Below are 14,309 nucleotides of genomic sequence, written 5' to 3' on the forward strand. Positions count from 1 at the left end.
AATGTGCTCTCTTGCATGCACATTTTCAATAGATGCCTTAAGAAGAGGGTTGGTGTTGATTCCTTTGTTTTCTTCAGGTTTGACCTTTTTTTGCTATTTCTTTAATCTGTTGGGAAAAAGTAAATCAATTGTAAGGTGTAGTCTTATTAAACTATATATAAATACTATGTTATTTGATAAATAGTCATATATGGTATTGACAATGGTTTGAATGTAGCCAATAAGCACTGCTTTTGAGTGCATTGTGATGATTTGAATTTTGGAGGCATTGAGAGGGAAACAGCATTCATCTCTATTCCTTAAACACGAAGTCATTTTCCATAATAGTTTGTTTTAATAAGAACTTGTATATCGAATGGTGCAGTAAACAATTGAATGCAGCAAACTTAAGTTTAAAAAAAGGAACATGATTTAACTTTTGTGTAGACATTTCTTTAAGGGTTACTCATATTATACATTACAAATAGCTACATAGAATGTAGACTAAATAGTGCATTAGATCTCCTATTTAAATTTTTAATTTCACACTGACCTGGCCCCAAGTTATTAACCTAGGAGAAGCCAAAGTGAATAGGTTGGGAAAGGTCATTATTTCTAGTGATAATACCACTCAGAAAGTCCTTACAACTATAAGCATATGCATTATAACATGTAGACAACAAGAAAAAAAAGACAAACAGGACTGGAGAAAGATAACAAATGAGGAAGGTTATCATTAGAAGATGGACAGTCTGGTACACTGCCAATGTACTGTTTCGTGGTAGCCTTATGAGAAATGGTAAGGGGAAAGATAGCACCAATGAGGGTTATGCATGCTTTTCCTAAAATCAAAGAGTATTGTGGAGTCATAAGAATGACCACAAACGTTCATGTTTCATTATTATATTTGTTATAAAAGGGTTGTATTCTTGTATGAGTAAGTACCTAATGTACACTAAACCTACTTGGTGCTAATTTTACTTTTCACAAAACCTATCCTATTAGTAGAGTATATGAAAACATGAAACATATAAACTAATTTGGATAGACTATGTATTCAGAAATGAGGATAAAAGAGCCAAGGCTTCCTGTTTTCCCATGTAGTCTCTGTTGTATATACTGGCAGGTTTTAGAAGCAGTAAGCTGTAAGTTTAGAATGTTGCAGAAGTACAAAACCGTTGTAGGGTGAGTTCAGAACACTTTTAAAAGTAGTAAACTTTGTGAGGGGAATTCAAAATGTTTGCAATGTAGTTTACATTGTGAGTTGTAGACTGTATTAAAAACATTTTGATTGGTTGAGGTAAGGGCGATAATGTGTAAACTGTTAATTGTGATGCCTAAACAGAAGTAAACATACTGTTACATTCATTAAAGCATTTTTTTTTCTCTATTAAAATCGGAAAGTGTGGAGTCCAGGCTCTAGCCATATATAAAAGGTTGTATTTGGCCTCCGCTTTTGTATTTTTTACTGTTTCCAATTCAGCAGCACATGGACATGATTTGAGTCCATAACGGCTCTAGAGACTGATCTCCAGACTCCTTTGTGTGCTGTATATACACTTGACACTAGGCAATGAGATGTAGGTAGGCCATCTTCAGGAACTCTCAGGTGATGTGTTCCTTTTTCCTCAGTTACACAAGCTTTAGTAGTGTTCTAGGTTTAAACACATTGAGCTTGCATATGTGCTATCAGTCGTTTGCCATGGTCAGGAACACTAACTTGGTCAGTGGTTTTTTTAGCTCAAAATGTACCTCTCTGGTGCAGGTTCTACTATTTCAATTATTTGGATGATGTACTTGCTTCCTGTGGAAGAAAGTGATTCATGTTCTTGAAGTGGAGGCCAGGGCTGGCTCAGAATTCTGGTTCAGGATTCTGTGGACATTACAAAAGAGGTCAATTATTGTAAATATGAAGTTAAGATGGAAAGCATTGTATCTATATTTGATTGAGGGATAGAAATGCTACTTGGGTCTCATATCAGATATGTTGTTTTTGAAACAAAAGACATGGGCCTTATTATTGAATTTGGTGGCAATTCATCAGAACATCTACTGAACAACCACCAAACTCGATTACTTTTACCATAACTTGGTCCTATGTGTTTACAACAGGATTACAATTGTTGGTAATTCCCCATAGGACTCCATGGGAATTTCTGGTCGATTTACCACTGGCAGAATGACTATGCAGCAAATCTGACGATTCTTGGAGGTATAGTTGCAAATTAACCTGCAGCAAGTGGCTGGAGTTAACTCCTCTACTTTACCTGCAAATATACAATCCAGCGGTGTGGGAAAATAGAATTACCACCAACATTTTCCTGCCTTTGCAGAACTTGTAATAAAGTCATTATTAGGAATGAACTTGTTATGTGTCATTTATAAGTGATTGATAATTCTAAAGAAGTGAAAAACATGTTTTACTATTTTTTACTAGTAACACATGTATTACTAGTATTTTAAAGTAGATTGACTTTGCAAATGATCGATGCTGTTTGAAATATGCAAACATTTACAGCATTTTTAAATGGTGTGGAAAGGGCATTTCAATGTATGCATACATGATATGCATATTTACATGGTGAATGCTATTTTGGTTATATTTTATAAGGGGTGAGAGATACAATGCGATTCTCAATGTAAAGGCTGTTCTGTTTTCAGTATTTGCATATATTGGAATTGGTAGTACACACTTTAAATAAGTGACACGGTTCTGAATCACCTGATTTATCTTGTGTAGAAGTTTGTGGTAGCTCTAAATAGGTGCAGAGAATTCTTTATTTTAATTGAATTTGAAAGTCAATTGTGTTTAAAATGTTTGAGGAAGTTCAAAATGTGCTGGAATTTTCATGATTTTCTAAATTTTGGAGGTGGTGAAATTGTGATGTCAATGTGTGTATAAAATGATGAGCATACTCACAACACCATTGTTATTTGTGTCATTTTTTGGCCGATATCAGGTTATCGTACAGAATGGAAAATTGGAGCTAGTCACACATACTTTTTGGGATGAGACACTATCAATATATGCAAAGAGTTCAGTTGTTACATGCATTAGAAGATTTGATCACTTTAAAAAAATTATCCAAATACCAATGGCCCTGTATGTCTGCACATGATTATGTATGCCTTGATGTATCCTTTATATACCCATTTACATTTAAAACATAATTTGTATTTAACACATTTTAAACTGCAACATGCCTTTAGAAACAAACAATAATTTACAATATTGTTAAAAAATCATTCTCTTCACATCTGTGAAACTACCATAGGACTGTACAGAAAACATAAGAAGGTCATTCCTAACTCTGTAAAGTATTTAAAGCATGAACCACTAATGCAAATGTGTGAAAATGGCATAAATAGTGAAATGGTTACATGCGCTAACACATTGCATCATTTGCTTCTCCAAATGTTTACCTCATTTCAATTTAGGGTTACTAGAGAGTAATTATCTATAACATAGAGAAGTGACAGAAGAGATGTAGCCTGATTGGACAATTATAACAGGATATCATGTGCATATGTGGATTATTTATGTTAGGATTCGAAACCCCTTCACTTTGGGGAGACATTGTCCCCACCTGCAGGCGCAGGTATGGAAGCTCTGGTAGCATGTTGTAGAGAGAGGACATCCTGAAACTTCATCTGTCGACACTGGAGAACCAGTACATTATTACGTCAGGCATTTCAGCAGCCAATCAGGAGAATCAGAGGGACCATAATGGGGAAATACAATCATCTGTCAGCCGTGGATCATCGCTTCTCAAATGACATCCTCTGTTATAGCTTCTCCTGTTTGTTGAAGCTACCTCTGTGACCCTACTGATCTGCTTGTTCCTCAACTTCGACCGCTCAAGGGATTGCTTTTATGGAAGATTTGATTTGCATTTGTGGAATAGTTTTCCCTCTGCCCTTTTGTATGGACTGGAGTAAAGATTTGTTACTGTCTGATGCCGACCTTGTACTGTTACTTGAACTGCTTCATGGAACTATTCTGAAAATGTGGATTTTTTGTGATATTTTGTGTGGTGGATAAAGTTGTGTGGGAACCCTTGGAACTGTTTTCCCTCCTCAGTTACATGGGTTGGACAAGGAATCAGATTTATTTTCAGTACCTCCTCCAGGGCACATTTACCCTCTGCGTAGGTTTCCTGTATCTGCTATCGCCAATCAGGTACTACGCTAGACTGTCTGCTAAGGTAAGAGTTGGTGCTTGATTTGTTTGATTGGTTGTAGCAGTGTGTCTAATCTCTCTCCACTGTGAGAGAGACTGGGTCATTCCTTCGACCTTTCCACTCAACCCCATTGTGTAGTGATTTCCCTTCTATTTCCTACATGGTGCAGTATGGAGGAAAGCCTATACTCTCCTGTAGGGTCTGTGAGGGGTAGAACTGACAATTTAACTTGCATTCTGTTGATATTAATTCCAATTATATCCATGTTTGATCTGGTAGATGTCAGCAAGTACTTCATTGAGAGAATGAGGAGAAGGGGAGAAAGCGGTCATAGTCAATTGCATCATAGAGTAATCTGGTTTTAGAAGAACATACCCTATTCTTCATAAAACTATTTTGTCTATTGCCAATTAGTTTGGGAATTCATTGTTCAAACTATTTGCTTGGATCTCAAGATAAATCTTGCATGCAACACTAAATAGGCATATTGTCTGTAGTTTCTAACATCCGGTGAGTCTTTATCCTTCTTTGGAGGAACAATAATGGAAACGTTTTTAAACATTCCCCTATAGAACCCAATTTTAACAATGTTCCTTAAAAGTATCAAACACTCAAAAGAAAAAACACACGGACCAGGAACCTTGGCATATTACACTCCAGGCAAAGCTAAAATAATTATATCTTGTGATATATTGGATGTAAGAGGGCTTAGATCAAGTTGACTTAAAGTTGGATTGACAATACTGTTCAAATATTTTTTAATGAAAGATATGTTTTTAAAAGCTTTGGGCATATATACATTTGTGTTAAAGTATTTGAAGTCCTCTTCAATCTTAAATTCATCAGAGACCTGTATCAATTGTTAGTTAAGGATTTAGTTTATTCTAGATCTCTCTTTTCTTTGTTGTAAACAGTACCTCAGAAGTATTCCCATAATATTACCCTTTCAGTGATATTTGGCTTTGTAAAAGAGGGGGGCCTACCCACTTTGAGTTTATTATACTGAATACCTTCAAAGCCAAATTCCTTAATTCCTTAATATTAGCCAATGAGCGGGTTCTTCCAAAATGTGTTGTTTAATTTCTATAAACAAAGTAACTGAAGTCTATTCAAATTATCCTTGTTTCAAAAAAAGTATACTTAATAATATGGCCCATCAAAGATGCCTTGAAGGAATCCCAGTTATTTTTTACATTATCATCTGAGCTGAGAGAAAAATGTTTGATATAGACATTTTTAATAATTTCAATTACATGGAATCTTTTAATAAAGACTTATTAAATCTCCAATTTATAGATAATGTTTTCTTGGGATGAACATCAAAATAGTTATGATAGAAGTATGACTTTAAATTGTCTCTTTTGGAAAATGCACACGTGAAGACCTTCAGACTGTATGTGCTGCACAGGACTCCAAGTCTCATTATTCTATCTGGGCAACTTGGGCAAGCAAAACTAACCAATATTTGGGCTACATCTTATTTGCAACACACTTATGCTGTAACTAACACTGCCACTGTTACCTCAGGTGTATATATGAAAGCATTACAACTTCACCCTGTGTCTACTGAAGAATACCTTCCTCCTCTCAATAGATCTGCTGTTCTTAGTATTTTCCATTCTGTTGTTCCCTTAAGAGTCACCTTGTCAAATGACATAAAAATTGTGGATCAGGTTGAACACATTTCCACCAGCATTTCTAATATATGGTTCAAATTTGACGCTACCTTAGACTATACCCTCAAGTATAGCGCTGAGCTTTATAGGCTTGGGTATATCAGCAACATAGTGAATATAATTCCAGCCAAACTTAGTCCCAGTAAATCTGACTAGTCTAATCAGAAAAGTAAGAGGTGTACTCCGCGCACCAACATCATTGAAACCCCTGCAATGAGTGCTGGTAACTCGGCTGCGCACCAACTCGGCTGTACCCCTACTAACCATACTGTCAGTGTATCATCTAGCCAACAATTTGATTCCTCCTTATTCTAGTTCTGAAACGTCTGAGGGTTCTGTCTGCGTGTGGCTGGACCGCAGGTATGGCAATTGGAAATGGCTGCCATCTGTCTTTAAATCCCACTTCTCTTCAATGGCCCAATGATACTAACATTTTTTGCGGTCCTGGAATATGTGGGGATTTTCTCACCTTTTCGGTGAAGACAGTTTATGGTCCGCTATGGATCTGTTTTCAGTTATTGTTTTGCAGGAAACGTGGCTTTCTGAGAGAACTCATTTGGACGGCCGTACTACTTTGCAGAAATTAACCACGAAAGGTCAACTTGGCCATCCGAAGGGTGGCTTATTGATCTCGGTTAGGCACCCCTGGTCCTTATCCGAGATGCCTGGGTCTTCATCCATGGTTCAAGCTGCAAAAGCCTTCAATGCACAGACGACCATTATCCTTATTAATGTTTATGATCCACCTATCTATCACCACTAATAGTGATGTGTTATCTGTGAAACTTATCCTTGATGTAAACACTCAGAAGTTTCCTATATGGATCACAGGAGATTTTAATGCTGATGTTAGTGATATTGAGTTTAACGTGACATCTGAATCTGCACCTATAAGGCAGACTGCGACTAATCAACAAGGTAGGGCATGGGCACCCCTTTGGAAGCTTATGGTTTTGTTCACCTAAATGGTTTTTGTGCGTGTGGTGCACACATGGCATACACTTGTGTTAGTGGTAAGAGTGCTTCCACCATTGACTATGGGCATCATACTGAGTGTGCCGGTCCGGAAACAACGGTGCCGGTAAGCCTACCGGCACGGTTGTTTCTGGACCAGCACACTACGACTCTGCAGGCGGGTGCCGTTCCGTCCACCAGGGTCAGACCTGGCAGGTGGAATGGCACCCGCCTGCAGAGTTTCATGGAAGCACCGGCACCGTTGTTAATAGTTCCAGTGATTCTGTGTTCCCCATTCACATGGAGTCCTATCGGACTTCATTTCAATGGGGACTTACAAAATTACTGGCACCAGACTTCCCAGCCGCTGGGGTCGGAATACCTCGATGTTACCAGTAAGTCAGGTGCCAGTAATTCATTACGGGTCTGGCGGCAACCTGCCAGTTTTACCGGCATGGTTACTACTACACCCATAATGAGGCCCTATGTCTTTGTAAATAGAAGAAGGGGCTTGACATTGATGGAGGACATGGCAATCTTATCCTGTGAAGAAAGTGAGCACTTGCCTTTGTGTGTATTCCTTAAGCCTTTCCAGACGCCTGTTCGACTTAGTCTTTATGATTTAAATAGTGACATATGTGTTAATAATGGGGGCAACAGTATCCATTGGAATCCATATAATTTGGATAAAGGAAAACATGCCTCTGACAGTCTCTTACCTGCCTTAATACGGCAATTTACTGTTCCCTCGCCCACCTCACCATTAAATATAACAGAAACATTCTCGTCCCTGATCATCAGCGTAAAAGATCTAATTAATAATCAAAGACATTACAAAGGTCTGTATGAGCGATGTAATAAAGTGTACAACAAGCGATCCAATTATGATCCTAGGATCACAGCGGGCAAAAAAATCAATTGCGGGCTGATATCTTGGCTTCTATATAACCCTCACTGGGTATTTATAGCTCTGATGAAATTAACAAACCCATTAACTTGCCAAAAAGAATTATGGTCGATGGTTGAAGGAACAAAAATCCAGATGTGAAAAGGAGATGTGGCCACGAATAGCCTCACTTGCCACCTCTAGCAATAATACCAAAATTTGGAAAGTAATGCGGGAGGCAACTAAAAGTGACTTGCCAATAAATTGCGTCCCTTAGCCGGCCTGGGTTGCCCCCATTTAAATCCACCTTGGGGGCTAGTGCTCCTCAAGATGAGGAGATGGTCATCCCACATGCTATATGGAACTGCATAGCAATGATTCTCGATATTATTATAATTATAGAGCACTTAAACATATCTCGTGCTGCAGACCCAGATGGCATATGTAATGGATTGCTAAAAATGTCTTTGGAATTGTGGGCACATGCAGTATATCTCCTAGAGCCATATCTTGCCCTTTTATAAGAAAGGTCCCACGATGCCCCAGCAAAATATTGCATGTTGGCAATGTTGGACATTCAGGCTAAACTGCTTGCAAAGGTATTATTAGCTGAATTGAACACATGGATAAATGACAATGATATTCTGAGCCCCAATTAGACAGGTTTCAGAATTAAATCATCAACATCTCATAATATTCTTATTTTGGTGTCCTCTGTTGAATATGCGTGGCTGAGAAGAGAGACTGCATGATATTGTGCGTTTATAGATTTCAGTGCCGCCTTCGACACTGTGATGCGGAACAGATTATGGCGAAAATTGGCAGCCTGGAATATTACGCCAGGGCTATTAAAAAGGCTTATGCTGCTCCATACTGATACCAGTGTTAGGGTGGCCCAGATGGAGTTGGTACATTGTCTGCATCTATACCCACTGGTAGAGGTGTGAAGCAGGACAGTATTGTTGCCGCCACCCTTTTTAACTTATACTTAGCTGATTTGAATGCAGCATTCAGTAACATAAACAATTTTCCAGTCAAAGTTGGCACACAACTGATCAGTTGGCTTGCCTATGCCGTCGATCTTCTACTGCTTGACCATACCCCTAAAGCTTTGCAGTCCTTGATTGATGCACTTGGCAATTTTGCATATCATAATGGCCTAAAAGTAAATATTGCAAAAAGTAAGATCATGGTGTTCTCCGGTAAACATAAATCGACACCTAGAACCACATGGGTATTTGATGGTGCTAAATTCGAATGCGTAAAATCTTACAAATATCTAAGCCTACATGTTGAGGATTCTCCAAATTAGAATACACACTGGAACGAAACAAAAGCTAAATGCATGTTAATGGTAAATACCATAAGCACTTTTATCTGGAAGAATGGTGGCTACTACTATCTTGCTGTTGTATACCTCGAAATACTTGCTTGTTCTGACTTATGGAATTGAAATATGGGGTAATGCGTTTAGAGCTGAACTAATTAAATTTGAGGAAAAAATGTTGCGCAAGTTGGTCAGAATGCCGCAAGCATTGTCTATTGAGTTCCTATATTTGGAATTTGACCTAATTGGGATACTGTCCGTTCTTACTTCTAGAACATTCATGTGTGTTGTAAACCTATGTGCACTTAACATTGGTACGATAATGGTACAATATATACAGGCCTTCTTGTGTCTTGATAAATGTAACACGTAGGGGACCTTAGGTAAAATCTTAACACTCTACAACAAATGGCAGGTTGGCTGTGAACACTTTACTGTATCTAGTCCTATTCATGCCATAAACGCTGGCTAAAGCAGAAGCAAACTATTTACAACCATGATAATCATATTGTACAGTTTTGTGCTAAGACTAATAGTGGCCTGTTTATTCAATACAAAAGTGACCACAATTGTAAGCCTATATATATATATGTATATATATATACATATATATATATATATATATATATATATATATATATATATATATATATATATATATATAAAAGTAAAAAACCGTTGTTAAAGGGACGTTATGGTTAAGTTGCGCGACTAAAAACCTATGAAATTCAGTAAAAAAACTTTGTTAAAGGGACGTTATGGGTCAAAGTAAAACCGAAAAACCCCTGAAATTCGCCAGTTATTGTCAGCTAAGCAACCATAACTCGCGCCACCACCGTGCACTGCTAAGACTAACACCCAGGACATCAAAGATGACATCACAAATTTCATTGATGACATCACTGATGACATCACATGTGCATTTACTTTTCATGAAAAGTCTGTACAAAGGATTCTTATTATAATGTTGACAAAAAAGTATTAAAGATCATTGGATTCGATATCATGAGCTAATTAGTGTATTAATCAATGCATTGATACAAATAGCATTCTATTATGAAGTTCTATCAAGTATACTAAGCTACTCATGTAGAAACACAGGCATTGTGTGCACCATATATGATGCAGGTGCAATATTCATAATCTTGCCATGTTGAATAGTGAAATGATAACTGCTTTCTTATTAGAGTTTTGCATACTGTGAAATATGTAATAAGTACCTAATAAAACCCACTTACTACATAATTGCATTATTACAGATGAAACACAAAGAGACAACAACACATACAAATATGAGTATATGCAAGGAAAGTGAAGTAAGCAAAAAAGCAGCAGTAGTAGCAGCAAGTGTTCATAGCCTAACTGCTTATCCTTATGCAGAGAAATGATTGCTCTGTTTCAAAGCTGCTACTTACCCTATGTATATGTATCACATGATGTGACTGGACCCTAAGGAAAGTAGTTTGAGTACAATAAATACAAATATGAGCATATCCAGGGAAAGTACAGTAATAAAAAAAAACAACAGAACTATCAGAAAGTGCTGATAACCCTACTGGTTATCTTCATTCACAGAAAGGATTGCTGTCTTTGAAGCCTGTGTCTTCCCCTATGTATATGTTTCATATGATGTAACTGGACCCTAAGGGAATTACTGTAAGAACATACTTGAAGGAAAAGTCTACAAATATAGTACGTTTTCAATTTTTAGTTCCTGACTGTTACTGAAGAAAACCATGTGGGGTAGATATGTCAGTAAAGGAAAAAAGGGGGAGCCAGACATGTGATGTCATCAGTGATGTCATCAATGACATTTGTGATGTCATCTTTGATGTCCTGGGTGTTAGTCTTAGCAGTGCACGGTGGTGGCGCGAGTTATGGTTGCTTAGCTGACCATAACTGGCGAATTTCAGGGGTTTCTCGGTTTTACTTTGACCCATAACGTCCCTTTAACAAAGTTTTTTACTGAATTTCATAGGTTTTTAGTCACGTAACTTAACCATAACGTCCCTTTAACAAAGTTTTTTTTACTGAATATACATTTTCATAGTGCAAATTTGATAGATGTTTACTAGGATTCCCTTACTTTATATACATATAACAGAGAACATACGGAACCCCCTGCTAATGATTTTGATGTCCGCGGACTGTGTGTATGTCCACGAACAGTCGGGGGCGACATCATCACTAGCCAAACACTCAGGGGGTATCTTAAATTGTTCTATCATACCATATAAATACTGCACAAGTTAAAAAAGCAACACATAAACACATTATATGTAATAATAAATAAACAGTGGAACCTATATATCTAACACATCAACCATCCATTTAAATACCATATAGAGTAAAATGGAATATACCAAAACAAAAAAGATATGCCTCCAACATAATAACCTCACAGAAACTGCAGAGCTAGAAGCAACAGTAGACCTACACAACACTACGAATACAATTTACCAGAAACTAGTAAGTAAACTTCATTTTTCTTATAGATTTCTAAACTTTTTGTATTAGATACACTACAATTAATATATTTTTGTTTTTCACACAGTACTTTGGAATGACTTGAGAAGAATTTTCCACGCGAGGAAATGTCTGAAGACAGTGATAATAATGGTAGACACTTCTCTATATAAGCACATTAATAATCATTACTTTATGTGTACTCAACATACATATATATTTATTTTTAACAGACCATACAAACATTGAAAATAATACACCAAAAGACACAATGGAAAAGACTCTGCAACGCATGGAACAGAAAATGGACATGCTCAAGGAAAATTTCAATGTTTTAAAACAGTTTGTGGAGGACCACATAAAAGAAAAAATTAAATACCATTGTCCCACATGTACCTGTTCCCCATCTCAATGTCCCAGTCAACTATCCCCAAACCCTCAACACCAAGAAAAACATTTTTATGAGACTTCCATCCCTTCATCCCCTCCCATCCATCCTCTCCAAACCCCTAATTCCCCTGTATTTGTATCAGTTTCTGCTTCCCCCTCTCTTTCATAAATTGTGTATATGTGTATAATGAAAAAAATATTATGTTTCTTTTAATAAATTCTTTGTGTCTTATTTATTTTTAAAAAGCAGTTAAAATGTCCGCAAACAGCGCGCCTGTTCGGGCTGTCTGTAATTAACAAAATGGGGATATCCTAAGGACACTATACCTGTCTGTACCATTCGCAGCAAAGATGGAACTGTTCTTAGAACACACCCGGTGTCCGGGATGTCCGTAAATGAACAAAATGGGTGTGTCCGAAGGACACTATACCTGTCCGTACCTTTCGCAACCAAGATGGAACTGTTCTTAGAACACACCTGGTGTCCGGGATATCCGTAACTGAACAAAATGGAGGAATCCTAAGGACAATATACCTGTCTGTACCGTCCGCAGCCAAGTTGAAACTGCCCTTAGAACACACGCGGTGTCCGGGATGTCCGTAGTCAACCAAAATTGAGGTGTCCTAAGGACACTATTCCTGTCCGTATAGTCTGAGTCTGCAGAACATCTACGCACATGCGCACCACACCCGTAAATCCTTCGAACATCGCGCCTGTCCCTAACTGTCCGTCTCACTTGTGTCGCACTTTTAATTTGTTTGAGGACCAGAACACTGTCTGTAGAACACCCGCGTGCATGCGCATGACCATTCCCGTGTATTTGGTGTCCTGCATCCGTTCCCTTCGCAGACGTGTTCCCGACGTCATCATGTGACCGCACCCACGCTGAGCGTGTGTCCTAATTTGCGGACACCGTCCGGTTGCCCAACATTTTAAAATAACTTTTTCAGACAATCCAAATAATTTTACAGTAAAGATTCACCAATGCACATGTCCCAGACAATGACCCTGGCTTTCCACATACTTTTTGGAACTTTTTGAACCTTTTTGGGTGTTCGATCTGTTCCCGAAGCACACACCTCCATCCCTATAAAAAACCACACCCCAGAGCTGATCTTCATTGTACTTCTGGCTATTGCAGATTGACTTTTGCTGCCTTTGCTGCTCTTGCTGAGATTATCTCATCAACCCTTGGCATCCATGGCTGCCGTTGCTACATCTGCCTCAGCACCACCCCCAAACCCTCCACCACCTCCCCAAGGGCCTGCAGAGGGGAACAGGCGTGAGGATGTAGAGAACGAGGATGAAGAGGATGAAGAGAATGAGGTCGAGGAACTCCCTACTGCCAGCACTCTCCGGGAGTCTTGGGTGTGGCGGTTGTTTACCATTCATGGTTACGTACCAATAGCATGTGCGAACAAGGTCACCTGCAAACAGTGCAAAATGATGCTTAGTCGTGGGAGATGTGGTTCGTACAGCTTTGGTGCGACATCCATGAAGCGACAACTAACGTTGTTCCATAGTGTGGACATTCACAAGGTTGTACCTTGTGATAAACGTAGAAGGTTGAGTTCCTCTACAGCATCCTCTGTTTCCGCTCCTCTCACTACAAGAGATACTGCTGTGGGAGAGCGCATCCCTCCAGCTGCTTCACAGGCCATTTGCGATGCTGTTGACCCTTACCTTTCGAGGGTCACAATATTGTGTATGTACTGCGACACAGTACTCTGCAGGGGGGAGAGTCTTCGGAGTGCTTTCGAGACTATGGTCACGGAGCACCAGAAGACCTGCTACCTACCTAAGTAAGGCCCAGCCTACATCTTTCTCTCTCCACCTGCCCTTTCTTATCCCCGTGGTTGGTGTCCCTTCATTATCCTCCTCTCCCCTCCTCTCCTAGTGTGTCGTGTGTAAAAAAAACAAAAAAAGAAAACAACAAAACCCCCCAAAAAAAGGCTCTTTTTAGAGCCGCCTTTCACAGTTTAAAAATAGAAGTGGCAAATAAACAGTGGAGGGCCCTGCACTCTTATTTTAATTCCCCGGACAGTCCTAGGACATATAAAGTTTTATGGTGCTACCCTAGAAAAACCAATGCACTTTTCTTTGGGAGGAAGTGGTGGCTTTGAAAAGAGCCTTTGGTGGTGTTTTTGTGTGTTTGAAAATCGTCAACACCTACTGCAAAATGGATGACTGTAATTCCAAAAAAGGTCGCAATGCATTTTGTACAATTCGCAGTAAAATCTGATTGCCAGCATAAGTAAGATGAGCTCCATCTCTGCGAAAAATGTATGTGCTGCGAAACATAATATTTTCATTGTGAAAAGAGGACATGCCAACATCTCTTAGAAAGGCACAAACAGCCTTATTGACATTTTGCCTTGCTTTCTCTATTTGTGGACCAAATGAAGAAGAACGCAGCCACATTTGTCTTTGCGCAATACGAGAAAAAATT

This window comes from Ambystoma mexicanum, chromosome 2q, assembly GCF_040938575.1.
Source record: "Ambystoma mexicanum isolate Mex_15411 chromosome 2q, UKY_AmexF1_1, whole genome shotgun sequence".
Classification (NCBI taxonomy): domain Eukaryota; kingdom Metazoa; phylum Chordata; class Amphibia; order Caudata; family Ambystomatidae; genus Ambystoma; species Ambystoma mexicanum.